This window comes from Panthera uncia, assembly GCF_023721935.1.
Source record: "Panthera uncia isolate 11264 chromosome A1 unlocalized genomic scaffold, Puncia_PCG_1.0 HiC_scaffold_16, whole genome shotgun sequence".
Taxonomy (NCBI): Eukaryota; Metazoa; Chordata; class Mammalia; order Carnivora; family Felidae; genus Panthera; species Panthera uncia.
Genome location: NW_026057576.1, coordinates 16,832,725 through 16,859,899, shown reverse-complemented (window position 1 = coordinate 16,859,899; position 27,175 = coordinate 16,832,725). Strand labels below are relative to the sequence as shown.

General features: G+C 39.5%; 1 protein-coding gene and 1 long non-coding RNA gene across 3 annotated transcripts in view; both read left to right on the top strand.

Annotated features, from left to right (window-relative positions):
* The window catches only part of LOC125934113 (uncharacterized), a 144,193-nt gene extending 129,567 nt beyond the window's left edge, over positions 1-14,626 (top strand). Inside the window, exon 2 of the long non-coding RNA XR_007461222.1 lies at positions 10,823-14,626. This is a non-coding gene — a long non-coding RNA (uncharacterized LOC125934113). The remainder of the gene's footprint in view (positions 1-10,822) is intronic.
* The window catches only part of LHFPL6 (LHFPL tetraspan subfamily member 6), a 251,687-nt gene that overhangs the window by 156,619 nt on the left and 67,893 nt on the right, over positions 1-27,175 (top strand). The gene's annotated exons all lie outside the window — the stretch shown is intronic.

Sequence of the window (27,175 nt, the reverse complement as noted above, 5' to 3'; positions counted from 1 at the left end):
CATTTTATGAGAATGTTTGGGAGAGATGTTTCACTCCTCTGAGTCTTAGTTTCTCCATCTGCAAACTAAGGATGAAATCAGCCTCACGGGGAAGTCAGGAAGCTTATCAAGATGTCAACTGTAAGACACAGGGTGGAATACAATCCTTGTTTTCCCTGGCCTGGCTCCCTTGGGGTATGTTTTCTCCCACACACGATGCCCCAGGACCTCTTCCCTTGTACTCACTGCTGCAAAGAGCTCCACTGCTCGAGCCCTGTGCCCTGCCCTGGTTCGGGCACCTGCTGTCTCAAGCCATTGACCAGGAGGACTTGCCTGTGAGGGCAATTTGTTTGATGATTTAATTTATCTAATAGCACTTTTAAACTGAATGGTTCTGCGTGGTGGGAGTTATATAGCACAAGGAGAGGACGGAAGTCTCACAGAAATGTACATAAGAGATAAAAAGACCTATTCTATTGGAGGGAATTACATCGGTGGGCTCAAAGCTGCATCCGAATCTCCTCATTTCTTCTACATTATCAGGGCTTTCCGGTTAGTTCTAGTCCTAAAGTCGTTTTCAAGTTTGTGCTCCTGAGAACACATTTCCTCATTTGTAAATTTGCTCATCTTCTAGGTAGCGGGGTTGCAAGTAAGAGGGACCATAAAAAAGACTCGGCATGCAAATTATAAATAAGATCAATAAAATATGATGGAATGATGCTTTTTAATTCTCCTTCTAAGATTATTAGCTCTTTTTTTGGTGGAGGGAAAAATGCAAATGTGATGCTAATTATGAAGATCCATCTGTTATACTTAAAGTACCATAGAAAAAAAGCCTAAATTTAAAGCTGTCCCGCTGTACCTTGCCATCTTTGAAGACCCATTTTGGAGAAGCTGTTTGTCTTTCAAACAGACTTTGATGTCCTCTAAGGTAGCACGTTTTCTTGAAGGACGCTGAACTGCCATTTGAAGAGGCCGGGTTCTTCTGCCTGTACACTTTTTATTCATTGTATTCTGCAGCAAACATGCGGGCTGTACCAAATATGTGCTTACTAGGTGATTGAATAACTCTTTGGAAAGCCCTATCACGTAAATTATAGAAAACAAGTACTATGTAATCACCAACCCCTGACTACTTACTCAGATGATTTGTCTCTTTTAATATCCCACCTGGCAGGGATTCCAAAGAATGCTTTAACAAAAGTTTATTTACATCTTCTCTGCCCTGGGCCTGGGCACTGTCCTGTTAATTTTGGTAAGGTCCAACTTAGTAGCTGGGAGGGTGAATAATCTGTCCTCTCTCATCTTATTTTTTAAAAAAAAATTTTTTTTAACATTTATTTATTTATTTATTTATTGAGAGACGGAGAGAGACAGAGCATGAGCGAGGGAGAGGCAGAAACAGAGGGAGACACAGAATCTGAAGCAGGCTCCAGGCTCTGAGTTGTCAGCACAGAGCCTGACACAGGGCTCGAACCCATGAGCCACGAGAACGTGAGCTGAGTCAAAGTCCGACGCTCAACTGACTGAGCCACCCAGGCGCCCCTCATCTTATGTTTTTAATTGGCAAAACAGGAAAAGTTATTTTCAGCAGGTCTTTACAAAGCCCTGTGTCAAAGAACATCTCCAACTACCGTTAAGTCCCCAAGTCTGTCCCCTAGCCCATTTTCGATACGTGATGTGACATCATTAGGCCTAGAGATAGAGATTTGGAAGTTACTGATGTAAAGGTACTGGTGGGAGACACAAGAAATGGTCTGCTTTTTGAAACAGGAGACAAAGAGAGAGTGGCCGTTTAGGAACAGAGCCATGAGGGCCAGCCATGATTGAGGACAGGAGTCTGTGGGATGAGACCCCGAGCTGCCCTCACAATAAAAGCCAGGGAAGGAGTTTTCAGAAGGAGAGTGTTGCCAATAGTACCAATAATGCAGAGAAGTCCTGGAGGGTGACACAGCAAAAACACTCAGTGCAAGGAAAGAAATTGGAAATGGAATCCCAGAACTCAAAGACACCTCTGAGGTCTTTAATTCCAGCCCTTGCAGTGTTACGCACATACCGAAAAACTGAGGGCACTTGGCAAAGCCACAAACAACCGATCAGCCCCACATCCCAAGATCGGTTGTCTCTGGATTCCCAGCCGAGGGCTTCTGTGGTTTAACTGCGTTCCTTGCCTTTGTGGCTGCTTGGTGCCCATTCCAACCCTTAGCATTTCCAAAATATGGGTTACAATGATATTTTAATGGGACCACAGATCTTCGCAGAAGATTTCTCTCCATGTGGAAGCATTGGTGTTTTTGTTGTTGTTGTTAAAATTTGTCTAAGAGCTTCTTACATTGTAGAATTTACTCAGAATTTCTTAATGCTTAGAGATGTGTTTCCAAATAGGAAATAAGAATTTGGCGGGGGGGGGGGGGTAGTTTTAAACAGTTTAGCAGTATACTTATTGAAATTTTCAAGCCTTTCAATGTTTCTTCAATGACTCAGTTCTCTTCCTCAACCATGGAAGACTATTTGATACTTACTCCGCACCCCCCCACCCCCGCCAAGAAACCTAAATATGATAAACGAGAATATTTAAGCAATGTATTAGGAAGGGGATAGGCTTTTCCTCCCATATCAAAACTTTCAACTGGGGAAAAAAGGCATAAAATGAACTACCCTAGACCTACCAAATTTCTATTTCAGTCATATTTTAAGATTCTGTGGCATGATGGACTCAGATCCTTTTTTCAGCCTTTTTAAACTTCTGATTAAATGATAGCCTAATAACCAGTGTGTTTAATCAAGCAGCTATCAAGCACCAGAAAGGGATGTAACTGGAGAGTGTAAATAAAATTAAAGAAAGGGTTCAGGTACCCACCCTTTATTTTTGAGACAAGAGTATGTAGTGTCCCCCCTCCCCAAAGCTCTGATTTCAGTCAACCCGAGAGAAACTGCGGAGTTGGCAAAATCTGTCCTCAAGCCTGTCCTCCTCTTCCACCCCTTGTGGTCACCTCTCCTTCGTAAGGTGTGCCACATCACCGTACTGTCTCTCCAGGTTGCTTTCTCTAAAATATCTCATGCCAGTTAGCCTATGGCTTATGTGGTCTCTGTCCCTTCTCTTTGAAGCCATGATGAGACTTCACCCCTTCAATCTCTGTGTATGTTAACTGACTAATGTGAAACGAATTATTTAATGAGGTTGGACTGGAAGAGTAATTGTTAACCACAATTACCCACTGTAATGACGTCTAAGGAAATCAGGACTAAATGGGGAGTTAACACCTAGAATTACACCAATGACAAGAATACTAATAGCAGAAACACAGGGGCTAGCAATTTATGTTGTAATAGCTCTGTGAAGCTATTCACTTTTTGGATGAGGAAACTGAAGTGTAGAGAGGTTAGAAAACATATGTAGGGATTTGAAACTGTGGATTTTACCCCAGTCCTGTTGGGCTCCAGGGGCCTAACGATTGGGCCATCGTGTGGCTAAGCGGGCCCAACATGTGAGTCGTTCTGCTTGCCCCCTTTACCATCGTTTGGGCTGTAGCTGTATTTTACAGCTATTTTTAAGTGTGCAGTGGAATGCTGAAATTCAGACTGGCTCAAGAAATTATATGATCGACATAATTTGGAGTTTTTTTTTAAGGTTTTATTTAAATTCCAGTTAGTTAACATACAGTGTAATATGAGTTTCAGGTGTACAATTTAGTGATTCATCACTTCCATACAACACCCAGTGCTCTTCACAACAAGTGCCCCCCTTAAGTCCCCATCACCTATGTAACCCATCCCCCACCCCCTCCCCTCTGGTAACCATCACTCTGTTCTCCATAGTTAACAGTCTGTTTCTTGGTTTGCCTCTCTCTCTTTTTTCCCCTATGATTGTTTATTTTGTTTCTTAAATTCCACATTTGAGTGAAATCATATGGTGTTTGTCTTTCTCCGACTGACTTATTTCATTCAGCATAATGCTCTCTAGCTCCGTCTACATTGCTGCAAATGGCAAGATTTCATTCTTTTTTATGGCTGAGTAATATTCCATTATCCCACGTTTTACACACACACACACACACACACACACACACACACACAGATCACATCTTTATCTGTTCATGAGTCTGTGAACATTTGGGCTCTTTCCAGAATTTGGCTAGTTTGGATAATGCCGCTATAAACGTTGGGGTGCATATATCCCTTCAAATTCGCATTTTTGTATTCTTTGGGTGAATACCTAGTAGTGCAATTGCTGGGTTGTAAGTGAGTTGTATTTTTAGCATTTTGAGGAAATGCCATGCTGTTTTCTAGAGTGACTGCACCAGTTTGCATTCCCACCAACGGTGTAAGAGGGTTCCCTTTCTCCACATCCTCACATGGTCAGCATAATTTGATACGTAACCTGCAGCACGTACGATTGCAGAAAGCATAATGTCACTGGGCGTTATAATAAATAAATGGAGAAGACAGTGGCACCTGGGTAGCTCAGTTGGTTGAGCGTCCAACTCTTGATTTCGGCTCAGGCCACGATCTCACAGTTGGTGGGAATGAGCCCCGCCTGAGGATCTGTGCTGACTGCGCAGAGCCTGCTTGAGATTCTCTCTCTCCCTTTCTCTCTCTGCCCCTCTCCCATCCCTGCGTGCATATGCACGCACTCTCTTTCTCAAAATACATAAATAAACTTTAAAAATTTATTTCCAAAAAGAATACAGTGACTTCAGTATTTGTTGGTAATCTTCAGGTGAGAGGAAAGGTAGCTTTATAAGATAAAATATTGGTGGGGCCGCAGGAGTTAGGAATCCTCAACCAGCAACCAGAGGGCAGGGGCTATGGAGAAGAAATGTAGCATATGAAGAGTTGATGGTTAGAAAGAAAGGAGACGATTGAATAAAAATGAAGAGGGACCATGAGGAAAGAAAAGTCTCCTTCCTAACTAAAGCTATTATGGATGACTCAGCTATTCATTTATTTAGTTATTCATTTGTTAACAGTTTGTTAGCTTTTTATATTAAGCAACCTGTACTCATTTTATAAAATTTTTTTTAAATTTTTTTTTAACGTTTATTTATTTTTGAGACAGAGAGAGACAGAGCATGAATGGGGGAGGGTCAGAGAGAGAGGGAGACACAGAATCGGAAGCAGGCTCCAGGCTCTGAGCCATCAGCCCAGAGCCCGACGCGGGGCTCGAACTCACGGACCGCAAGATCGTGACCTGAGCTGAAGTCGGACGCTTAACCGACTGAGCCACCCAGGCGCCCCTCATTTTATAAAAATTTTAACAGAACATTCAAAACAAAAAGACATTAAAATTCCAATTTTACAATTTACAGCTACTTTTGACATTGAAGTGCATCTCCCTTCAGTCATTTTTTTCGATGCATGTTGTATTTTATTTGGGTATCTTTCTGGACATAATCTTCTGCAATATTCAGTGGCTACATAAAATTCTCTTACGTCACTGGCTTTCAAATGATTTGGTGTTAGGATCCCTTTATATTCTTCAAATTATTGAAGACTTCCAGTTATTCTGGTTTCAGTTATAGCTGTTGATATTTACCTTAGTAGAAATTGAAACTGAGAAAGGTTTAAAATAGCTATTTATCATCTAGCTATTTACTTAACTGTTTATTTATTAATTTACTTAAAATAATATTAAACCCAGTACATGCTAATACAAATACATTTTCCTGGAAACAAACAAACAAACAGAAAGTAATGATTGGCATTGTTTCACAGCTTTGTAAATTTCTTTAATATTTGGTTTAAGACAGATAAATTCTCACGTTTGTGCCCGTAGTCTGTTGCAATATATTGTTTTGATTGAATATACGAAGAAAATCCCTGCTCGTATAGATATGTAGCTGTAAAAGAGAACACTACTTAATACCATTGTCAGATAATTATGGATATTCTCCTTGGAAGCTACGTCAAAACTTGGCAAGCGGTGATTTCTTGAAAGTTGGTTGAAATGTGGAATTCATGAGCTCTTCATACGATTACATTAAAATTCATCCTCTCATGAGGATGTTTTGCATTTTGAATGAAGCCTTTACCCATGCGTAATTTTGTAACATTATATCTTATTCATTTGGGAAATTGATTTACTGAGTTATGTAGATCTTCCATATACTGATACATTTTAATTTATGATATATAAACAGTTGTATTTATTTTATCACTAGTAGCTTCATAAGAAAGGTCTTTCAGTATTGAGATGTCAGGCATACTATGACAAAAACAAATTTCCCAAAACTCTTATTTGTACTGAAATCTCAAATTTTATCATTGGCAAAAGACACTGTCAGCACTGAGTTCACTTTCCTTATTGTAGAGAAAACATGTGCCAGGGACGCCTGTGTGGCTCAGTCAGTTAAGCATCTGACTCCTGATTTCAGCTCAGGTCATGATCTCAGGGTTGGTGAGTTCAAGGCCCTCCATTGGGCTCTTCCTAACAGTGTGGAGCCTGCTTGGGATTCTGTCTCTGGCTCTCTCTTTCTCTCTCAAAGTAAATAAATAAACTTTAATAAAGGAAGGAAGGAAGGAAGGAGGGGAGGAAGGAAGGAAGGAAGAAAACACTGCCAAATATCAAGTCAGAACAATACTTTGTCTTTTGTTTTTTCAATTAAAAATGAAGTTTCATGAAAAATGAAGCTAGTTCAACTTGAATCTCAAGATAATCAAATTCACAAGTGTTTTACCTCAAGACAACCATCATACTTGTGTGCACCGTCCCATTTTGTCACACAGAATGTTAAAAAGACAAGTACGCAAGGGTTGATATGTAATAAAATCAATAAACTTTAATTCTTCATCAAAGATAATTCTTTTTTTAATCTTTAATTCATTTTTGAGAGAGAGAGAGAGATGGAGGACGGGTTGGGGGAGGGACAGAGAGAGAAGGAGACACAGACTCAGAAGCAGGCTCCAGGCTCTGAGCTGTCAAGCACAGAGCCCGACACGGGGCTCGAACTCACGAACCTTGAGATCATGACCTGAGACGAAGTAGGATGCTTAACCGACTGAGCCACCCAAGCACCCCTTCGTCAAAGATCTTTTGAAGTGACACTGGCATTTTTCATTGCAGGTGTGTAGGGACAAAGACTACTTGTGCACCCGCAGTATAATATACGTTGGTGCGGCTACCGTACATTCTGGTGCGGCTACCTTGACTCGGGCTAAGAGGCCTGCAGTTTTAGCCACAGATGTTTTCGCACCGTCAGTGCAAATGTCAGCACATGGTGAAAAGGGCTCATAACCTTTAGTGTTACTATGAAAGATCTGACCTCATGAATCCCTGTCGGTGGTCCACAGACCACACTCTGAAAACCATGGCAATACGCTGAAATTTCAAAATTAATTCCATCAATCTCCTGCTTTGGGGGGCATGCCAGTTATTTCTAAAACTGCAGAGAAGATTTTCTTGGGATGTGTTTCTAGAAGTGGAATTGCTGCGCTGAAACAAATCAATACTTTTCAGGACTTTTGAGCCACATTACCAAATTGCCCTTTAGAAATTTACATAATGCATCAGTAACATGATTGTGTACTTTATTTGTATAGGGCCGTTCTATAATGGTATACTGTTTCCATGCTTAGAAAAAAATGTAACTTGGCACCAAAATGATTGAAATATTTGCATCAAATAATATGCAAAGGGGAAATAGGACATTGGACTCACTCATGCTGTAAATGCTTTGTAGAGAAACCGTGTGTCAGAGCAGAAAACATGGTGCCTTCCTCATATGTTTATTAGCTCTGTGGCTTGTAACTGCTCAGATCTCTTGTCTCTAAAATGTCAATAATAATGAATTTTCTCACAAAGATACTGAGAGGTCTCTTCACTGGGCCCATAGCTGACTCTCAGTGCAAATCAGCGAATCCGTTGGTAGGAGTGGTGGCAGACGGTAGGATAAGCCATGGGAATCAAAGAGCCCGGTATGAGAGCTGATAAGAGTCACCAGAACCAAAAGACGGTAGGAAATAGGACCAGAGAAGCAGGGACACAGGGGGCAGAAATCAGTGTGTTGGAAGCAGTAGAAGGAACAAGGTTTAGACATAAGGAGGCCCATGGTGGCTGCTGGATTATGTGAAGTTTCTGTGGCTGTGGGAGCTGGATTATAGGGCCAGAGTGAGACAGACAGGAATTCCTACTTTCGGGCTGAATGAGAATGTTCTTGCCAACATGACAGCTTTTAGCAGCAATCAAGGGCTTCAAGTTTTCATAAAATCCGAGGTCACTCAGTTTGCACTTAACTTGCCAGTTTTGTTATGATCTCCGGTGTCATATTGGATTTTTGGTAATAATCGTTTATCACTGAATATCAGATTGACACTAATTCTTTCTCTAGGGTCTTCCATACAGACCACTGACTTTTGAACAGATGTGCATGGCCAGAAGTCTGTAACCTTGTCAGGAGTCTCCACTGGCCTAATTGCTGCTTTTGGATATTTATTAAGCACTCTTCAAGAAGATGGATCATTAAAGGTCTATGGAAATTATACACTCTTTACTCTATATAAAGTACATTAAGGAGAGAATTGTGTATGCACGTGTATTATATAAAGTTATAAAATGCTTAACTACAAGAAATTCCAGTTACTTCCCATGCTTAGTTTTATTAGGGTTTCTTTTGTTTTATTTTTCAGTGTATTGTTAATCTTGTCAGCTAGAGTTCAATGTACTTCATAGTGAAAGTTAGTTGCCATTTGGAGGGAAAAAGACTACTCACCAAATTAGTTGTTTCTGATACATAATTATTATAACATTATACTAATTTCAAAGTAAGAGAGCTTAGATGGCCAATTCCTTAATACTACAGATGAGAAAAACTCCAATCAGTGGAAAAACAACAGTGTAAGCGTTACAAACTAGAAATCATATCTGCTTATCTTACCGTCAGAAGGCAAGCTCTTACTTACTAGATAGCTTGAATGGATTTTTGCAAATGCATTCCTTTGCCTCATGGGAGGATAAATTGAAAGTTTACTTTCTTTTGGGTACATATTGGTTTATTAACAGGATATGTGTTCTACATTTCTACATTTCAGCCATGGATATTAGGGTAAAACAAAAACATATTCAGTCAATATCACTTGATTGGTGGATTGACTGATTAATTGCTTGATTTAGCAAACTTATCATTCACTGCCTGTCATGTGCCAGGCTATAATCAAGACCTTGCAAAAATATTAAGTAAAACTCATAAAAATCCCTGAAATCATGGGGTTTAAATTCCAGGAATGGGGTGTGAAAGAGGGGAAAAATAATAAAACCAGAAAAGGAAACAGAAAGTACCAGGGGTGGAGCTGGATCGCCATGCTAACGGAGAGTTGAATTTTGGGAAGACTTGATGTGGGCAAGAGAGTAAACCCTGGAGATATCTGGGAGGAGAACATTTTAGGCAAAGGAACTAGCCAGTGTGAAGGCCCTAAGTAGAAACAGCAAGAGAACAGCAAGTGTAGGATGTGAGGTTGGAAGTAGGGGGTGGAGTGGGAGGGGACAGATGAAGGGTAAAGTCATTAGAAAGTTTGAGTGAAGGGGCGCCTGGGTGGCTTGGTCGGTTAAGCGTCCGACTCCGGCTCAGGTCATGATCTCACGGTCTGTGAGTTCGAGCCCCGCGTCGGGCTCTGTGCTGACAGCTCAGAGCCTGGAGCCTGTTTCAGATTCTGTGTCTCCCTCTCTCTCTGCTCCTCCCCTGTTCATGCTCTGTCTCTCTCTGTCTCAAAAATAAATAAACGTTAAAAAAAAAATTAAAAAAAAAAAAAGTTTGAGTGAAGAGTAAAGTGATACGTCTTATGTTTTAATAGAATTACTTTTGCTTCCAGGTTAAAATTAGACCTTAGAAGGCAAGGACACACACAAGGAAACAAGTTAGGAGGCATTGCATTTAATTTAAGTGAGAGATAATAGTGGCTTGAGCCATAGTGATAGCTTGGAAAGAGTGAGAAATGGTTAAAGATTTTGAAAATAGAGCCAACAGGTTTGCTGCCAAATTCTGTGTGATAGTGTGAAAAATAAATAAATAAATAAATAAATAAACAAACAAACAAACAAACACCAAAATATTCTTTAGGGCCTTTGGCTTATGTAGTAAGTCACTGGGAGGTTGGAGTTACCATCGACTTAGATGGGGAAGACTATGTGTGGGATAGTTTTGGACTTGAATGAAGAAAGTGGTTTAGACCAATTATTTAGTTTTAGGTATTAAGTTTGAGATTTCCATTAAACACCAAAGTGATAAGAAAAACTGCAAAGTTGAGAACAAAGATGGCTACTTCACTCATGGGTTCAGATGAAAGATACATGCTGGAAACGTAAGTTTGTACGTGTCAGCATTTGGATGATGTCGCTGGTCAACTTTTCCAGGAAGCAGCCACTGAGAAGAAGATTTTAACCAGAAGTTTATTGACTGGTCCTGAGATCAGTAACCGTGAGGAGCAAAGGAAGCCTGATTGTGCAGGGGGAACAGTTAGGTGGTGATAGGATCACAAATCTTAAGGAAATAATAATAAGATCACTGGTTTTAGGGAAAGCTCTAGACTTGGAATGGCCCTGAAGAGTTGCCATAATTCATATCCCCTACGTAAACCAGCCATTAGATGCCCTGAGCGAGTCAGCTCTCTTGGATAAGGACAATCCCTTGGTAGATATAGATATGGGGAATAAGCTTTGAGATATCCACCATCATTACTCCCAGCAACAGGGGAGAGGAGTGCTGCAGTCTTAAAGAGAGGGGAACTGTGAGGTACACCCAGTGCCCACTGCAGATAGTATTTAGCTTGATGGGAAGGATGAGATCACTAAAGAAATGAATGCAGGGGCACCTGGGTGGCTCAGTCGGTTAAGCGTCCAACTTCGGCTCAGGTCATGATTTCACGGTCCGTGAGTTCGAGCCCCACATCGGGGTCTGTGCTCACAGCTCAGAGCCTGGAGCCTGTTTCAGATTCTGTGTCTCCCTCTCTCTGGCCCTCCCCCGTTCATACTCTGTCTCTCTCTGTCTCAAAAATAAATAAACATTAAAAAAAAATTAAAAAAAAAAAAGAAATGAATGCAGCTGAAGAAGACATCCAAGAACTGAACCCTGGATATTCACATAAAGAAACATACTTCAAGAAGACAGTGATGTCAGATGTTACAGAGAGATCAAGTATAATGAGGACAGAGAACTGACCCTCGGGTTTAGCAAGACAGAGGAAGATGTTAACCTTGACAAAGAGTTGTTTCAGTGGTGTGGTAGGAATGAGAGCCAGACTGAAGGGGGTTCACACGAGAATGGAAGAAGAGCATTTGGAGACAGCAACTCTATACTATTCTTTTAAGGAGTTTTGTCTTAAATGGCAAGAGAAAAATCAACATCAGTAATCATATTGAGTATAAGTAGTTTAAACACTCTAAATACAAGGCAAAGATTGCCAGATTGGATCAAAATAAGACCCAGGTATATGGTGCCTACAAGAAATGTACTTTAAATATAAAGACACAAGTAGGTTAAAAACACGTGCCATCTTAACACTAATCAAAAAAGCTGGAGTGGCTATATTAGTATATAAGTTGATTTCAGAGCAAAAAAATGTTATCAGGGAACAAGAAGATCATTTTCTAATGATAGAGGGGGCTGTTCAGGATGACCTAACAACAGTCCGGAATATTTATGCACCTAATAATAGAACTTCAAATACATGAGGCAAAAAATGATAGAACTGCAAGGAGAAATAGATAAGTTCACAATTACAGGTGAGAGATTTCAATACCTTCTTCTTCATAATTGATAGAACAATTAGAAAGAAAACTATTAAGAATTTGGAAGACTTGAACAACATTGTCAATCAATTTGCCCTGACATTTTTAGAATTATCTACCCAGCTACTACACAAAGAATACATTTTTTTTCAATGCAAAAGGAACATTTACCAAGATACACCATATTCCAGACTGTAAAACAAGTTTTGATAAGTTAAAACAGATTTATGTTTTATAATATATGTTTTTTAAACACAGTGGAATTAACTTAGAAATAAATAATAAAGATATCTGAAAACTAACAGTTATTTGGAATACAAAAAGACATTTCTTAGTAACCCAGCCGTTAAGAAATAAAAAGGTAAACTGGAAGGTATTTTGAACTGAATGAAAATAAGAACAAATACATCAAAATTTGTAGTATGCTGTTAGTGCAATATTTAGAGGGACATTTACCCTAATAGTGTATTACTCTATTAGAATAGAAATGCTTCAAACCAGTGACTTCCCTTTTCACTTCAAAAACCATAAAAAGAGAGTAAATGAAATCCAAAGTGAAGAATGAGAGTAATAAATACCAGAGTGGAAATCAATGAAATACAAAACAGACAAAACAATAGAGAGAATTGCTGAAACCAAAAGCTTGTTCTTTAAGAATGTAGATACAATTAATAAAACTCTAGCCCAACTGATCAAGGAAAAAAGGAGAGAAGACACTAATTACAAATATCAGGAATGAGAGAGGTGATATCATTAAAGATTTTATAGGTATTAAGAGAATAAAGAAGGAATGTTATGAACTACTACATGCCAATAAATTTGACAACTTTGATGAAATGGAAAATTCCTTGAAAGATACAAACAACCAAAGGAGAAATAGAACATATGGATACTCCTGCATCTATTTTTTAAATGAACTTATAGTTAAATATATTCCCTGTAAGACAACTCTAGGCCCAGTTGATATCACTGATGAATTCTACCAAACATTTAGGAAAAAAGTAATGTTAATTTTATAAATATCTTTCAGAAAATTGAATAGGATAGAATATTTCTCAACTCATCCTGTAAGACCAGCATTGTCTGTAAGTCCTAACGAAGATATTACAGGAAAAGAATAGAGTTCACTATCACTCATGAACATAAGTGTCAAAGGTCTTTAAAAATTTCAGCAAACTCTACCCAAAAATATGTAAAAAGTATAGTATATCAGGACCAAGTGGAATTTGTCCTAGCAAGGCAGGGCTGGTTAACACTCAAAAATCAACCAGTGTAAATTTCTATATTTTTAAAAATTTAAAAAATTAAAGCATATGATCATTTCAGTAGAAGCAGTAAAAGCATGTGACAAATCCCATATCCATACCTGGTAAACACTCTCAGTAGACTAGAAATAGAATGGAACTTCCATAGCCGAATAAAGGTCATCTACAGGAAACCTATAGTTAACATCATTCTTAATAGTGAAAGACTGAATGCCTTCCCTGAATGTCAAAAACAAGGCACAGATGTTTTCTTCCTCTTTTATTCAACATTGAACTGGAGGTTCTAGCCACTGCAATCAAGCAAGAAAAAGAAATACGAATCATCCAGATTAGAAAGGAAGGAAGAAAATAGTTTTATTCTCAGGTATCATAGACGTCCATGTCGAATATCTGAAGGAATTCCCCACAAAACTTCTGGAACTAAAAACATTAATTTAGAAAAGTTGTCGGATATAAGAGCATTGGTACAAAACATAATTGTATTTATATGTATTAGCAATAAACACATACATGGACGACTGATTTTTGACAAAGCTGCAAAAGCATTCAGTGGAGAATATAGTTTTTTCAATAAACCGGGCTGGAACAATTGGATATTCATACACAATGATATTCATATTCTCTGCACTGACAGTGTGGAGCCTGCTTGGGATTCCCTGTCACTCTCTTTCTCTCTCTCTCAAAAGAAATAAATAAATTTAAAAAAAAGTAATAGAATAGAGGGAAGCATCTTAGCATTTTTTTTTTTACTACTAAAGTTTTATTTTGTACCCTTTCATTGTTTCAGATAGGTTTACCAGGCACAAGTGACCTACAATAAACTGCACAGATTTAACTTGTACCATCTAATAAACTTAGGCATGTACATACCCATGAAGCCATGGCCACAGTCAAGATATACGAACATATCTATCAGTCCTCCCAAGTTTTCCTGTGCACTTCCCCTCCCATAGGTGACCCCTGATTGGCTTTCCGTCACTACAGGTTATTTTGTGTTCTCTAGAGTTTTATATAAATGGAGTCATAGAGAATGCACTGTTTGCCTGGCTTCTTTCACTCAGTGTAGTCATTTTGAGATTCATCCATGTTTTAGCCTATGTCAGCAATTCATTCCTTCTTATTGTAGCGTAATAGTCCATTGTATGAATATATCATAATTTGCTTACCCATTCACCCGTTGACAACATTTGTATTGCTTCCATTTTTTTTTTTTACTATTATAAGAAAAAAGCTGCTATAGACATTTGCATACAAGTCTGTGTATGGACATATATTTCCTTTGCTTTGGGGAAAATACCTCTAAGAGTAGAATGGCTGGATCATATGATAGGCATCTGTCTAACTTTTTAAGTAACTACCAAACTTTTTCCAGAGGGGCTTTACTGTTTATTTTTCCAGTAGCAGTGTGTGAGAGTTTCAGTGCCCCTCCATCCACACCCGTCCCTTTTAGGGTCTGTCTTTTTAATTTTAGCCATTCCAGTAGCTGTGGGGTGGCATCTCACTGTGGTTTTGACTTGCATTCCTCTAAGGCCCGGTGATGTGAAACATCTTATCATCTGCTTATTTTCTGTCCGTCGATTGTGTCCGGTGAAGTGCCTGTTCAAATCTTCCCTCCAGTTTTGTTAATGGATTGTTTATTTATCTATGTTTTGGTTTTCTTATTATTGAGTTTTGAGAGTTCTTTATATATTTGGACACAAGTCCTTTATCAGTATAGGATATGCAAATATTTTCTCCCTGTTTATGGCTTATCTTTTTATTCTCTTAATGGTCTTTCTTTTTTATTTTTACTATGGTAAAATATATGTATATATAACATAAAATTAGCTACTTTTTAATGTTTATTTTATTTTTGACAGAGAGAGCACAAGCAGGGGAGAGACAGAGAGAAGGAGACAGAGGATGTGAAGCGGGCTCTGTGCTGACAGCAAAGAGCCTGATGTGGGGCTGGAACTCATGAACCATGAGATCATGACCTGAGCCGAAATCAAGAGTCAGGCACTCAACCGACTGAGCCACCCAGGCGTCCCTCCTCCCCACCCCCCATTACTTTTAAGAGTTCTGGGCAATATTTTAGGAATGTATGGTGCCCTTTCTTCAAGTTTCGTATTAATTTATGACAGCTAAAAATGAGATATGATAGCCACATGGATTCCAAATCTCTGAAATTATACCAGGACACTGTCATCATTTTGAAAAGTTGTGATAGCATTTTTTAACTTAGTAAAAACCCCCATAACTTTTATCTAACTGCTCATTTATGGGAATGTAAAGTGGCATATGAACAAGTGATACATTTTTCTGTAGTCCCACTTTGCTATTTCCTTTACTCACATGCCCTTGTAGTTTACATGTGCACGATATTTATGTTTCCCTCACGGCCACATTATCATCATCGGCGTCATGAGGTTGAACCCACGGTGCGATTGTTGACAGCTTCATTTGGCAGCCTGTTCGTAACTACTTGGCGTTTCCCACATTCACAACCTTCGCTTACTGAAAATTTCTGAAAACTTTCTTACCCTAAATTGTAGGATTGAGACTCTAAGGTGAAAATCTGTTTTTTTTTTTCTCTCTAGGTTTCGTTGAAGTTTCAAATCGAAGATCAAACTATCTTTTTAAATCTTTTCATTTTATCAAATGTCACATAATTCTGTTTATATTTTCATTTTGATACATGAGCCACTTGAGGGAAAAGCCATGATCTCATGTAACTGTTTCGTTTGGAGCTCTTAAAAAAAAGAAAAATGATAAGGGTTTACAGAAACTCTATGCAAAGGAGACGTCACTTCCTTTCTACTGCTTTTGCTGTAGGTCGTATCACTCTCACCCCTGGATTACTCTTAATAATCCCCAACTAGCTTTATTAGGTTTCGTTTCTACTCCTAATCTAATTTTAGCCAGGGTGAGCACTCTGCAGCGCGATCCTGTCGCACTACTGCCGGGAGCCCTACAACTCCCACCGCTTTGGAAAAAGAATGCAGACCGCTCACTGCGACTCACACAAGGTCCCGTGTGCCCTGCTGGCACTGTTGTGTCTCATCTCTCTCTATTCCCTGTCTCGCACTTGACTCATCTCTGTTGAAATTCCTTCAGGTCTTTTTCACAGATACTCTTCCCCGGGCCTGGGATCCCTCTCGCCCACCTCTGATTCTTGCTTATCTCTCACGTCTCCGCTCATAAATTGCTTTTCCCCAGAAGCCCTCATTTTCCCAAGCTGAATTGGTACCTCTTGAAACACCCTGCATTCTTCCTATCGGAAGAAGTCTTTGTGAGAGTGCTTGAATTCTCTGTTAGCTGTTACTCCCCTACAGCATGAACTGGGTGAAGTTCGGGGCTCTGTCTGTGTTGGTCACCATTTTATCCTCTGGGCCTGCCTAGCATTCCATCTGGAGTGTAATAGGGGCCAACTGACAGATGGATTGTCTTGAAAGGAAAAGGCACACGTAATAAACTAAATGGATTTGTGATCATCTTGGAGTGAAAAGTTAGATCTTCCGTTTTCTATTCAGAATTAAAGATACTCAAGCCAACAGAAAGGAAGGCTACACATAAATAAAAGCCAGCTCGATCAGCTTGATGTGTTTATTTCTCGAGATAAGTAGTCATCATGCTACTTGTGCTTTTTAAAATTAATTTCGCTATATTCGCTGATTTCCCTTATATGAGCACCTAGAATAGTCAAATTCAGAGATAGAGAGGAGAATAATGGTTACTAGGGGCTGGGAGGAGGAGGCCTGAAGAGTTACTGATTAATGGGGACAGACTCAGTGTGAGAGGATGACAGAGTTCTGGAGATGATGGTGGTCGTGGGTGCACAACAATAAAAATGTACTTGCTGTCACTGGACTGTAACTTGCTGGTATACTCTTCTGTCGTATATTAGAGTCGGTTCATTTCGAGGTTCGAGAGAGGAGGCAAGAGGAAAATGAAAGACACAGAGGGACAGCCAGCGAGAAATGGGAGGTGACAAAGTTCTGAGGGAGAGAGCTCAGGCCCCTTAGTTTCTTTAGACAAATGTATATCCTGCAGCTTCTGTGTTCAGAGAGTTGGAGCATGTCAACCAATTTGTCTTAAATTGCTGTTTGGCTCTCAAATTTTAATGTGCTCTTAATACCTAAAGAATTCACCCCTATTAGTTAGGAAAATGCATGTCTTACCACAGCAATGATGGACAAGGAAGTAGAGGACAAGGAGAGGACAGAATTTGGGCCCTGAGGCTCCGGTGATGAATTAGACGCTAAGAGTTTCCATCTTGTCCATGAGACTACAGCTGATTCTGTGGTTACCACCAGAACATGGGATAAATTAAAGGGAATAAGAGAAGAGAAATGAAGGTTCTTTGCTGATATAAATCTCAGAAATTGGCATTTGTGAAATCCCATGTAGGCTGAACGTTGTGACTCCGGCCATATAACTTTGAAGATTTCATTGCATTGTGTGTTTGAAAAGTACGTGCTTCAAATGTTTCTGAAATAAGGCATAACTAAAGTCATTTGGCATACTGAAGTGTTGTTGATATTCCAATCTAGTAAATTTGTGTATAATATTTGATACAATCTAAGTACTGCAAGAGACCTGTTGAGGCTTACACACAATGGAGCATCCTTTCGTTGATTCTTGGATTCAATAAAAGACAACACAAATGAAGCTACTGGCCCAAAATAAGTTGCTGAAGAAAAGGAGCTGAAATGAAGGCTTCCAAAATAAAAGAGTATATTTTTATAAGCAACGTGTGGCTGTCACACGCTGTATTTTCTTCTTGAACTGAAATACATAAGCATTTTTTTTTGGAATTAATACCTAACATTTAAACACACCAAGTTGTCTGCTGCCATTTATATAAAAAATAATGATAGCAACAACATAACTTACTTCATAACTTGCCATTTCGTGGTACTTGCGCCCAGATTATTGACCATGATTATCTCTGAAAAAATCTGCAAAAGGGACATAAGACAAGGTCATCTCCTGAAGATTCATAAGGAAGAAAGAAGCAGACAAACCCAAACCAATTTTTAGGTTTACTCCATCCATTATATTGCTATACTAGACAAGTGTTACGATGACCAATCTACTTGATTGTTCTCTATGAGAAGCCAGATTCCTCAGGTTGGCTTTGGATGTGTGTATTTCACCAGGTATGAGAACAGAACTCAAATATGTGATATAAAAGGTTTCGTTCATATAGCCAGCCTTCAAATTACAGCATTCTGAAACCACTTTTCAACCTTCCTCCCTCCTCCCTCTAAGGTCCTTTTATTGGACTGCTTTGGTAAGTAGAAACAGATGACAGCTGTGAGTTTCCAAAATGGCCCCATTAATTTCTCTATTGTTTACCAGCGGGAACGAAGTTGGGACCTTGAATTTGTCAGTCCATTGGTATGGGATCTTGCCAAGTGAATGTTCATTTGGAAACGATAATAGTATTGATATGAAACATCTGATTTCATACCTTGTGAAACCAAAGAGTGGAACAGTGGGCTATCATTCACCCAATGAAACCATCTAAATGACATTAAGAATGGGTTTTAAATTCTTTCAATATGTAGGATCAGTCATAAAGCTGGAATCTATTTCATCACAGTATATGAGGATTGGTGTGTTATGAACCAAAAGCTTAAATGTTGGTGAATTTCAACATTTAGTAACATTTGTAAGAAGAATTTCAAATTATTAATTATATCTGGCAAAATATTTTTTAAAACAAACATTTTTTATAATTAAGAATTTGAAACCAATAAGCAAATATGAAGCATATGCATCACTTTTTGAAATGTCTTTTGAAGTTTTACTTTAAACCTTTTGGCTTTTCTCCATGATTGACAGCCTGTCAGGGATGTAATAGAAAAGTAAATGGGCGCCTATCGTTGTGATATTGTTTTTGTGTGTGATCTGATAGGGATGTTAGGTGTTGCTACCACAGGGAATAAGAATGCCCTCCTGGCGGAACAAAAATGATAAAACACAACTCCTTTTCAATGCTGTCACCAAACTGTTCCCTGGTTTTGAGAAAAGAATAACCCAGACTTGGAATTTAAAGACGAGATACCAGTGTATATAAGAACTGTACTGTAGGAAGGAAGGAGGAGAATTCTTTCCAGGACAAATAACTTCAAGACTACTGGTACAATTGAGAAAGTGCTGGGCAAATACAGGGTGTACCATTCATAACAGTTTTTATCTTGCTTCCAGGTTTGCAGCAATATACCGGGAAGGTTCTCTTTCCCCGCCTCTCGCCATGTTCTTCTCCCTCAAGTATCTCTTACAATGAACGTGAAAATACAGTTCTTTCAAGCCTTTCAAACAGCCTTTTGAAAGTTTTCTAACTTTTGACAAAGTCTACCTTCTTTTTGCCAGAAGTCTGAGGGTGTTCTCTCCCCCACCCCAATGTCACAGAGCTCACCCCCCCTTGACATTCACAAGCCAATTCTTGGTGGGCATTTTGGATTATACTACGCATAAAAGAAATCCTGTAATTTTGATGTGTTAAGAAAACTGGTGTGGTGGGGTCCCAGCTTCTGGCTGCGAGCTCTCTCCTCTTTTCTTCCTTTAGAACAGCTCTTTTAAATAGCATGGTTTTATTTTCCCCCCGTCATGCTGGGAGCATTAATTGCTACTTACAGAAAGGAGACACAGAGGGTGAATCTACCTAAAGAGGTTCAAGTTGAGGTATAGATTACACTTTGAAAGGCAAAGGCATGAGCTGTATGTTGAGAATTGCATAATAACCCAGACCATAATCTTCAGACACTCCAAAGCCTTTGGGAAATAAGACTTATTTCTGAGGGTGTGGTCCACATCAATTAGGAGGAGAGCTGTGAGACAACAGTGGGTATAGACTTCGGAGAGCCTAATTTGAAGAAGGCTTGCCTGTTAATATAAAGGCCAGGGGCAGCTGAACAGGTGCACACACAGTTAGTGACCCAGACCTTCTAGGAACACACAGGCTATTGAGCTGTGTATTTTCCATAAAATCTCTTTGTGCCTTTGGTCCTTTTATTGAAAATCATCACTCCTTTATTTTCACTTCTATAAAAGAAATACAATATCTTATTCATGATTATAAAAAGTACTTGGATTTTTTTAAACATCGCTAGAAAAGGTTTGAGCCAATTCTAACCTATATTGGTAAGGCTCAGCTTGGGAAAATGCCCTCAAGAAAAAAAAGAAAAATAGTTTCTGAATTTTTCACGGGCAGGGGAATATGCATGATGTTATTTTAAAGTTGAGACTGGTATGCGCAAAACTCATAGTGATTAAAAATTTCAATAAAAATGAGGATTTAGAAGGAATTATGAACCTAAACCACTTTGCCCAATTAGGACTGTAACAGCTTTGGTAGAAGTTAAAACATTTTAATTAATTTCAGAAGACTAACTCAACTCTTACTTTACACACAGTGAATGAGGAATTTATTAGTTGTAAAGCTTACAGATGGAATAAAATAATATCTATTTTTTTAATTTTTGTAAACTGATTCTTATTTTAATTCTTTAAATAAGCATTACAATACTCCATCTCACGTTTTCTTTCCAGAGGAGAGGATGGGAATACCAAGTATGTTTTGAATCCATTTCTCCAAAGCAGCCCGAAAGTGTTCCTCTCTTTCTTTGTTCACTGATATAAAAGACTTTGACCTTAGACCACCGCAGTCCCACCAATGACATCAGTCTAAATTCACTGCTGAGAGGATATGGGCTTGTACTTGTACTTCACAAGAAGCAAGAAGTCCCAGCATAGAGAAACAAACCGTTATTATATATCATGTATTTCACATTGAGGAGTGTGCATTCCCTTTTGCAAGCAAGATTGAGGTCAATCCAAAGGGAGTACAGAGTGTCCTTGATGCGTGAGACTGTCCTCTTAATGCATTAACATTGAAAATGTAGATTGATGGGTGCCTGGGCGGCTCAGTCACTCAAGCGTCTGACTTGGCCTCAGGTCATGATCTCACAGTTCATGGGTTCAAGCTCCATGTTGGGCTCTGTGCTGACAGCTCAGAGCCTGGAGCCTGCTTCGGATTCTGTGTCTCCCTCTCCCTCTGCCCCTCCCCTGCTCACGCTCTGTCTCTGTCTCTCTCAAAAATAAATAAACATTAAAAAAGTAAAATGTAGATTGATTCACTGTTGACAAATTGAAGAGTTTAATTCACCCCCTATTTCTTTAAAAAAAAGTGGTGGAGTGTGTAATATTGTTGAAGCATTTCAGAAAAAGTGAATCTGTTGAATCTTTGCTCTGGTCGTTGGCCAGCACCTTACGTGTCCCTAAACGTGGAATCCATTTTCCACCTTTACTCTCCACGCAGCTCAGAATGAGGGGGCCTGTTTATATGCTCTAAAGGCCTCGGGGCTGGTTTGTCACAGTGGATATTTTTATGTTAATGCCAGCGATTACAAGAGCATAAAATAGGAAAGGCAGCGCTATTTTAATTTCCTCAAGATAAGGCAATATTGTGAGATTTCTGTGAACAAACCAAATATTTGATTTGGACAACTGAAGAAGATGCATAGAGCTGCTATTTGGAGCTTTAAGGAATCCTGCTCTAATGATGAGGGTCACATAGACGTCTGTCATTTAAAGTGTGTGATAATCATCAGAGGCTGTACACGTTCAAACTAATATTAGCTTCTACAATTTTTAATATGCGGCCACATGCGTTATAAGGAGATCCCTGGATAACATGTGCTGTGTACATCAATGTATTAAAAATAAGGGAGTAATACAAAACTAAGACATGGCCAGTTCTGTTTACATCGGGATTGGTTCTGCTGAATCCTAAATAAACAAACGCGTTACTCTTTTCTTTAAAATTTTATTTTAGGAATCGGGGTATATTTCTAGCCGATCAATTATTTAGTTTTGAATCGATTATACTCCATGTGGATAAATGAGAACACCTAAATTAATTTGTTCTTTAAGTTCACTGAATATTTATATGTCCTTGCAGCATTTTCCCCCAAATCTCATAAAAAAGAATCAGCAGTTAATTCAGACTTTGCCCCTCCATTATTCATAAGGAAAAAGAATAATTATAGACAAGACCAGCCATAGTCAAAAATGACTTGTTTGTTTCACTCACTTATTCATTTGTTCCTTGGTTCATTCATTCATCTGCTTATCTTACCATGACAGGCTAGGAGCAGGAGGTGGGGGTGGGAAGAGTAGTTGGGGGTTTGGTTTTGTTTTGCTTTAATTTGAGCTTATTTGAGAAGATGTTGTGTAATGCCATTGGCCAGATCTGCCCGTGGATTGGGGGTTGGAGCACAAGAATAAATCCTCTTTCTCTGTTTTCATAATGCTCTAAATCTTCCAACAATACTGACTCAATGACTCCAAATCCCATGCCTTTTTCTTCCTTTCTTTCGCTTTCTAAACATGTTTGTGTTATGAATCATACTCAGACACAGGACCCATTTGAGGGCTGGGCTGGGTTTCCTTGTCACCACCTCACCGAATTGGAATGCGGCCCACAGAGTGGCCCCTGGCCCGAGCTCCTCTGGGGCTGGGCGAGAGTTCATTGATGTGCTGAATATCACAAAGACTTAATTCTGCACTGAAAGGTTAAAAAGAAAGGAGGAGGGAGGGGGAAGGAGAGAGGAATAAAGATGAGCTCTGGGGAGAATGGTGCATTCAGCTAATGAACTTTTGCAGCATGGCTAACAGGGAAATTTTTTGCTGAAGGAAACTTTGTCATTGATGTGACTCCTACCCTTTTCTCTGTCCTTTTGACGGGGGAGGAAAGTTAGAGGTGCTGCAGGCTGAAAGATAAGGGGGAGCAAAAAGGTCTCTTTTTTTAAAAAAAAAAAAGCAAAATAAAATTCTCACTTGGGCTTCCCATACGTGCCTTAGGAATGTAGGCCTCTGGCGGATTTGCTCGCACAGCCCTTAGTCTCATGCAGCTGCTGTGACCCAATTTAGCCTTGTTAAGTCCATGGCACCCAAGTCAGAGGATTCCGGGGCTTCCCACAGATGCTTCTGCCCATGTCTGCCAATAGCTCCTTTGGGAGAAAGGCTGTGTAGTTAGTCTTTATGGTAAAATCCAGTCTCCTTCTCTCTCAAGACAGGTATGAATCAGCCAGGGTGATTTCAAGGCAGAGATAAGACACTGATAAGAAGTGTAGTAAAAGCAACTCCGCCCATTCCCCCTGTGTTTCTTTCCGGCGTTAAGAGGAGTCTCCACTCGTATTTGGACTCTTAAATTTTGTAATAACCTGAATGTCTAGGCAGGACAGAAGAGATCTGCAAATGACATTTTGAAACAAAAATGTATTCACGTTTACAAAAACAGCCATATGCGATTGTACAAAATGTATTCATCCTTTAAATGCCTGTGACAAATGTTTATATGCCGACTGTAGGCGAGAAGATTTAAAATAGTTCTGCTGGGACCAGCAGAACTGAGGTTTTAACAACTCGAGGAGGAAAATTTGATTTGCATGCCATTTACAAATAATTTCTACCACCTCCAACACCAGAGTTATAAACGTTTAAAAAACTGCACGACTTCCCGACTTGCCTATATTCAATTTATGGTCACACAAACTATAAAAGAGAGAAAGCTGGCAGATTGTCCTTTCTTGCAGCTAAATAATGCATCACGCATTAAGTAGATGAATCCGATTCTACTGTTCTCCGGCTTCAAACATTGCACCTTAGTGCCCAAGTATTACAAGGTTATAATGGAAAAGGAGCGGGAGAAGAGAGAAAGTATAATTGTGTAGCACCACACCCAGCATCGTTATCTTCTGCTTTCAACTGAGAAAATGAGAGTAAATGAACTGGCCAACTAATGCACCCAATATAATGGTGTTTAATACCCCCTCTTTTTTTTTTTTTTTTTTTTTTTAATTTTAACACTTTAAGGTTTACTCATTCACCCAACAAATAAGTGCTGAGCATCTATAATGTGCCAGCCATTGTTCTAGACCCTCGGGAAACATTAATGAACAAACCAGATAAAGATACGAGCCCTCTTGAGGTTTATATTCCAGGACAGAATCTCCATCTTATGACCTGATTCGAATGGTTCAGATGTTTCCCCCTAAACCTTGTAAATATTCTTTTATGTATTTATATATTTTTTAATGTTTTTATTTGTTTTTGAGTGAGAGAGAGAGAGAGAGAGAGACAGAGCACGAGCAGGCAAGGGACAGAGAGGGAGGGAGACACAGAATCCGAAGCAGGCTCCAGGCTCCGAGCTGTCAGCGCAGAGCCCAACATGGAGCTCGAACCCACAAACCACAAAATCATGACCCCAGCCAAAGTCGGAAGCTTAACTGACTGAGCCACCCAGGCACCACAATATTCTTTTTTTTTTTTTTTAAGTTTATTTATTTTTGAGAGAGAGGGAGACAGAGTGCGAGTGGGGGAGGGACCGAGAGAGGGAGACACAGAATCTGAAGCAGGCTCCAGGCTCTGAGCTGTCAGCACAGAGCCCTATGCAGGGCTTGAACTCACGAACCGTGAGATCATGACCTGAGCCAAAGTCAGACACTTAACTGACTGCACCACCCAGGCACCCCTGAATATTCTCCACCCTACCAAACTCTTCAGTTTATATGAGTTTTATTTATCATTCGCATTGCCATGGATATTTGCTCAGTGCTCTGCTCTCAGATGTCATGCAGGGAATCTGCATAATCTCATCTTCTGCACAGGTCTTCAACCTATATCCATTCTGTTTCTCATTCAACACCTTCCATGGCCAGAAAAATAGTGGGGATCTCTAAAGGGTCTTTCTAGTCCATATTCTGTAGATACCTAAGTATTAAATATCCTCACAAGTGAGGTAAGTATTGTTTTCTTTTCTGCCCTCATTTCTTAATGTATTTACTAAAAGTCAAGGAGGTAACTTGACTGCAGTTTAGAAAGGCTTGAGAAGAGTCAAACTCAGCATCTAGGCTACGAAGTTTGGCTGTTTGTGATGTTCTCTCACTCAGTTATTCGCTCCTTTATTCTTCACCCAGTAGGCTTTTGGTTATTGTGAGCCACTAACGAGAGCAAGGATAAACCAGACAGTCGTTACCCTCTGGAACTCAGTCTGGTCGGGGACCAAGATGTTTCTCTGCAAACTCAATTCCTGACTTCAAGTCCTGAATGACTTAAGTGCTTCTTCAGCTGGCCTTTGTATTTTTTTTTTTTTTTGATATCTTTGTGGCAAGTTGTCTTTGCCATAAGAAGAATATACCATGAACATATTGATTACTGATTTTACTTGTTTGACATGTATGTGTGCACATGTATACACACACACACACACACACACACACACACACAGATTTATTTCTCCTCGGTTTTGCTGAACTCTTTCTTCAGCTCTCTGGCCTGGCAATACAGTGATATACAAGCCCTTCAGAAATCCACCGGGATTCATGCCCAGCTGAATTATTTCATTCTGTGCTCTGTGTCAGTTCCTGGAAATTAACAATAGACTACCTCACTTTGGTCTTTGATCCCACCAGCTCAGTCAGGGTATTTTTCCAGATGTTTCCGTCTTGGGTTGCTATTACAAAAAAACACAACACAAGTTAATCCAGGCCAAATTGGCCTGTCCTTGGGGCTGAGGAATGTGCTCTTCCCCAAATAACCTGGTCGTGAGCTACATAAGGCTTAGAAAGGGGGAGAAACCCAAACTTTAAAATCGGAGCACTCCCTTGAATTATAAGTGTTTTTAAGAAAAATACCGTGCCCAATGTCTTCACAAAGACATCGATTCGGCCTGGTTTTAGTAAATTATTTATGTTTTCAAATAAGTTAATGTGCTGGGTTGTTTTTTTCTTTTCAGTCTAATTTACCCCAACTTGACACTCTCAAGAGTCTAAATGCCAATAAGACATAGACAAAATGCGTAACTGCCAAGGAATTGCGCCATTTAGGTGTTTGGGCAGAGATAAAACAAATAACTAGCATTATTATGCCTTCTATCGAAGTTTCATAAGTAAAAATTTCACAGCATGTTTTAACACAAATGGCAAAAAAAAAAAAAAAAAAAAAAAAAAAATGAGCCCACGGCAATAGGAACTGGAAGCCCTACATGTGAAATTAACTTGACTGCATTGGAAAAGAGAAAAACAAAGCAAACAAATTGCCCCCAGAGAGAGTCCCCAGAGCAGGGCTCCTTTTTCTACCTGTGCTCCAGCCAAAATGGCCCCTGAGAATGTTTTCAGATGTTCTAAAGCACATGCCCTAAAGCTCAGTGTGAGATCTTAAAAGTAAGGTCTTGGAAAATGGCAACAAATGCCAGTCCCGTTGATGGGCTACTCTTGAACTGTGGCTAAAATCAGCCTCTGGAAAGAGTTAGGTGTGAGTGGTGACACTTCTCACAAGCGATGCTTGTTTTATTAATGCTTTCTGATTTGATGTGTGCTATTACTAACACCTAATGTTATTTCCTGGGCTTGATTTCCGGGGAGGAAATGCCTTTTGGAATGCCCATACACTCTGCTCTGGCAATTCCAGTCCTGAGTATATTCAAAACAGCAATATATAGGTATGTGAATGAAAAGGCATATGTGAGAGTGTTCACGGAAGCATTTTCTTGTAGCAGACAAACACTGGAAACCATTGAAGGCCTCTCAACAGCAGAGCCGATACCCAGCCCAGTGGTATGCAGCACTAGCATAATGGTAATGAACCAACCACCATGACACTCAGCAGCCTGGATGACATCAGCATTTCACAAACATAAAGTCGAGCGAAAGAGATTGTCACGGAAGAGTACATGATTTGTGATTCCATTTACAGAAGTACGAAGACAGGCAACACCAATCTGGTCTGTTAGAAGTTAGGATAACGGTTGGATGTGGGGTAGATCCTGATACAAAAGGCACAGAAGGAAGGTTCGTGGGGTGCCAGTTGCGTTGTTGTTTTGATCCGAGTAAAGGTTACTGGTGTATGCAGCTGGTGGAAATTCTTTGAGCTGTGTACTTATTACGTGCACCTTCCGATATGCATGTTGGATTTCAATACACTTGTGCAAACGCGAACACGCATTGAACTGTTAAATAGAGTCGCACGGTAGAAAAATGCATTTCAGATATACTTACTTCTTTAAAAAGTAGCTCAGGGGTTGCAGGTTAAATGGAAACATATTTGGGGAATATTTAAATCTTATTCTCTGACTTTAAGTGGCAGAATAGTTTTCTGAGTACAGGTCAGTGTGGCTACATCGTGTAGTTATTACTTGACCGGGAACTCTTTGAAGAGGTGG